General features: G+C 41.8%; 1 pseudogene; it reads left to right on the top strand.

Moving 5' to 3' along the window:
• Positions 1 to 493: 493 nt before the first annotated feature.
• On the top strand, positions 494 to 1,512 carry LOC110259012 (annotated as a pseudogene).
• Positions 1,513 to 4,447: the final 2,935 nt, after the last annotated feature.

The following is a 4,447-nucleotide window of genomic DNA, read 5'->3' as shown; positions in this document are numbered from 1 at the left end:
CTTTCTGTAGGGTATCTTTTTGTTTTGTCCGTGGTTTCCTTTGCTGTGCAAAAGCTTTTAAGATAAATTAGGTCCCCCCTTTTAATTTTTGTTTTTATTTCTTTTCCCATAGGGAGTGATCCAAAAAATATTGCTATGATTTATCTCAAAGAGTGTTTTTCCTATGTTCTCTTTTGGAGTTTTGTGGTTTTGTTGTTACATTTAGATCTTTAAGCCATTTTGAGTTTATTGTTGTATGTGGTGTGATTAAATGTTCTAGTTTCCTTGTTTTATATGTGGCTGTCCAGTTTTCCCAGCACGATGTGCTGCAGAGACTGTCTTTTGTGCATTGTATAGTCCTGTCCCCTTTGTTGGAGATTAATTGACCATAGGTGAGTGGGTTTATTTCTGGGCCTTTCTGTTCCATGGATGTATGTGTCTGCTTTTGTACCAGTACCATGCTGCTTTGATGACTGTAGCTCTGTAGTAAAATCTCAGGTCTGGGAGTGTTGTACTTATGGCTGTGTTCTTTTTTCTCGAAATTGCTTTGGCAGTTGTATTTCCATTTATCTTGAGTGTATGTAATTCTTTTGCCAGGTAACAGGAAATGAATGATGATGGAAAAACTCAATGCAACTTCTGGAGGCTACTTTGTCCTGCTAGGTTTTTCCAATTGGCCTCATGTGGAAGTAGTACTCTTTGTGGTTGTCTCAATGTTTTACTTAATGACATTGACAGGCAACCTGTTCATCATTATCGTATCATACCTGGACTCCCATCTGCACACTCCCATGTACTTCTTCCTCTCAAACCTGTCTTTTCTGGATCTCTACCAGCTTCATCCCCCAGTTGCTGGTCAACCTCTGGGGCCCAGGAAAAGCCATGTCTTATGTAGGTTGCATGACTCAACTTTACTTTTCCCTTGCACTGGGATCCACAGGATGTGTGCTGCTGGTGGTGATGTCCTATGACCGTTATGCAGCTGTATGTAGACCCTTGCATTACACTGTCCTCATGCACCCTCGTTTCTGCCATCTGTTGGCTGTGGCTTCTTGGGTAAGTGGCTTCACCAACTCGGCACTTCATTCCTCATTTACCTCCTGGGTACCCCTGTGTGGACATGGCCAAGTGGACCATTTCTTCTGTGAAGTTCCAGCACTGCTGCGACTGTCTTGTGTTGATACAAGACAGCTAATGAGCTGGCCCTCATGGTCACGAGCTCCGTTTTTGTTCTCATACCTCTCATCCTCATTCTCAGCTCCTATGGTGCGATTGCCCGTGCTGTGCTGAGGATGCGGTCAACAGCTGGACTTCAGAAAGTCTTTGGGACATGCGGAGCCCATCTTATGGTTGTATCTCTGTTTTTCATTCCAGCCATGTGCATATACCTTCAGCCCCCATCAGGAAGTTCTCAAGATGGAGGCAAGTTCACTGCCCTCCTTTATACTGTTGTCACACCCAGCTTCAACCCTCTAATCTACACCTTGCGAAACAAAGATGTAAGAGAGGCAGCAAAAAGATTAGTGGGGTGAGAGTGAGCCTGTATACTTTGACATTAAGAGCATAATGGAGCATCTCTTCACCAGTGGGGTCTAATCGTAGCTGTTGCTTCTAGCTATGCCAGAGCCACAGCAATGCCAGATCCGAGCTGCGTCTGTGACGTACACCACAGCTCACGGCAACGCCAGATCCTTAACCCACTGAGCGAGGCCAGAGATCGGACCTCATGGTTCCCAGTAGGATTTGTTTCTGCTGTGCCATGATGGGAACGCCAAGGGAGGAGTTGTTTTAAATATTGATAAAACAGCTAGTGTAATTCTTATGGAGAGATGATCTTATTTTTTTTTTTTTTTGGTCTTTTTGCCATTTCCTGGGCTGCTCCCGCGGCATATGGAGGTTCCCAGGCTAGGGGTCTAATTGGAGCTGTAGCCACTGGCCTACACCAGAGCCACAGCAATGTGGGATCTGAGCCGCATCTGCGACCTACACCACAGCTCACGGCAATGCCGGATCGTTAACCCACTGAGCAAGGGCAGGGACCGAACTCGCAACCTCATGGTTCCTAGTCGGATTCGTTAACCACTGCACCACGACGGGAACTCCTGATCTTATTAATTTTAAATAACCTAGAATATGCCTTTTAATTTCTTGCTTTTTAGGCAGAATTCATCATAAAATTTATCCTCATGGATTTGATTAAAAATACAGTGAAATGTCTTCAATCCTTTCTCCAACAGTTACTCTTTTGTTGAATAATAGTTACGATTGAGAGGAATTTTGGCATGTATTCTTTATTATGCCATCAATAGTAAGAAAACAAGTTTTGGAAGTTCCTGTTTTGGTGCAGCAAAAATGAATCTGACTGGCAACCATGAGGTTTTGGGTTCAATCCCTGGCCTTGCTCAGTGGGGTAAGGATCTGGCTTTGCTGTGGGCTGTGGTGTAGGTCGCAGACATGGCTGGGATCCTGTGTTGCTGTGGCTGTGGTGTAGGCTGGCAGCTATAGCTCCGATTGAACCCCTAGCCTGGGAACCTCCATGTGCTGTGGGTGTGGACCTACAAAACAAACAAGTACAAAGAAAGAAAGAAAAAAAACGGAGGCAACCGGGTACTAGGGTCTTAAAGTGACTTGATAAATCTGATGGGTATTTGAAAGAATTAGTGAAAATATATTGGAAAATGTTGTGATGAAAGCTATATGAAAATGTAGTGTTTTTCCTTCTTAAGGAAATTGGTCTAATTTGAACAGTTCTGATTAGTAAGTTCATTATGAAGATCAAGGCATATGTTTTCCAAAGAAATGAATGTATTTTTATTACAGTAATAGTTTTGTGACCTATGTTATTGATACCTTCTCTGTTTGAAAGAAGTGTCCTATGTATGTAACATTTTAAAACTCGAAACCATATGGAGCTCCCGTGGAATAAGGTTAAAGGACAATTCAACATAAAATAAACACCTGAGTTTTGTGTGGTGATCGTGTTGTCCGTTGTGGTTTTGAGGCCTTTAACCTTTTCATATGATTGATTCAAATCCTATTTCCTAAATTTTTAAAATGAAAACCACATTTTCAGACTTCCCCTCAGTTCCTTGGTTGGTTTGCAGTCACACTGATTCTGATGTCTCTGCCTTTGTGTGTCTGTGATTCTCTATCTCCAGCTCGACATAAACGGTAATATGGGCTATGTGCCTTTGTCCTTAACCTACTGTCCAAGAAATGAAGAACCGAGACTGTTTATATAAAAGAATTTTTAGTAAGTAATTGGGGCCACATAGAGTGAACCATCACAGGGTGAAATAAAACTTTTAAAAGCAAAAGCGATAGTTTAATACAAAACAAAAGCTGACTCACAAGCATAGAGAACAGACTTGTGGTTGCCAAGGTAGGGGGAGTGGGAGATGGAGAGGGAATTTGGGGCTAGTAAGATGCAAACTACTACATTTAGAAGGGATAAGCAATGCGATCCTACTGTGTAGCACAGGGGACTATATCCAATCTCTTCGGGTAGAACATGAGGGAAGATAATATGAGAAAAAGTGTGTGTGTATATGTATATGTGTGTGTGTATGTGTATGTGTGTATGAACCGGGTCACTTTGGTGTACAGCAGAAATTGGCACAACATTGTGAATAAACTGTACTTTAATTAAAAAAGGGATAGGAGTTCCTGTCATGGTGCAGCAGAGACATGAGGTTGTCAGTTTGATCCCTGGCCTTGGTCAGTGGGTTAAGGATCCGGCATTGCTGTGAGCTGTGGTGTCGATTGCAGACATGGCTCGGGACTGACGTTGCTATGGCTGTCTCGTAGGCTGGTGGCTACAGCTCTGATTTGACTCCTAGCCTGGGAACCTCCATATGCTGTGGATGCAGCCCTAAAAGCCAAACAAAAGGGGGGAATTAAAAAAAAACTCCCCCCCCATGTAGTTTAGTTCTTTGAACCACCTTGTGCTTATGGACGTTCCAACACTTCCTGTAATACACGAGTCTCTGACTATCTAACTTTAAAAAAAGTTGAAATTTCGCATCTGTTTTCTTTCTTTTCTGCTTGAAAACATAAATTTAAAAAATTTGTATAGACTATTTTTCTTGGAATGCTATAATTATAGCCTATATGATATCGAATCCTAGCCATATTACCATGATATTCCAGTTAATTTGTAATCCAAAACAAAGGTCAGCTACCAAAATTCCCCCAAAGATTAACACATACATTATTGTGTTTATTGTTTTGAACTTTTCAATCCACTAATGTGAATCTTATGCAGTTGTATCACACACCACAATGAAATATTGACTCATACCTGTTGGGATGGCTATCATCAAAAATAACACAAATAATAAATGTTAGCAAGGATATAGAGAAAAGGGAACCCTCCTACACTATTGGTAGGAATGTAAATTAGAACAGCTGTATTATCCTATGACCCAGTGATTCCATTCCTGAGTATAATCCCCCAAACCCCACTAAT

This window comes from Sus scrofa, unplaced genomic scaffold (assembly GCF_000003025.6).
Source record: "Sus scrofa isolate TJ Tabasco breed Duroc unplaced genomic scaffold, Sscrofa11.1 Contig627, whole genome shotgun sequence".
Lineage (NCBI taxonomy): Eukaryota > Metazoa > Chordata > Mammalia > Artiodactyla > Suidae > Sus > Sus scrofa.
Note: the sequence above shows the minus strand (reverse complement) of the source record. Positions and strands in the feature narration are given on the sequence as shown.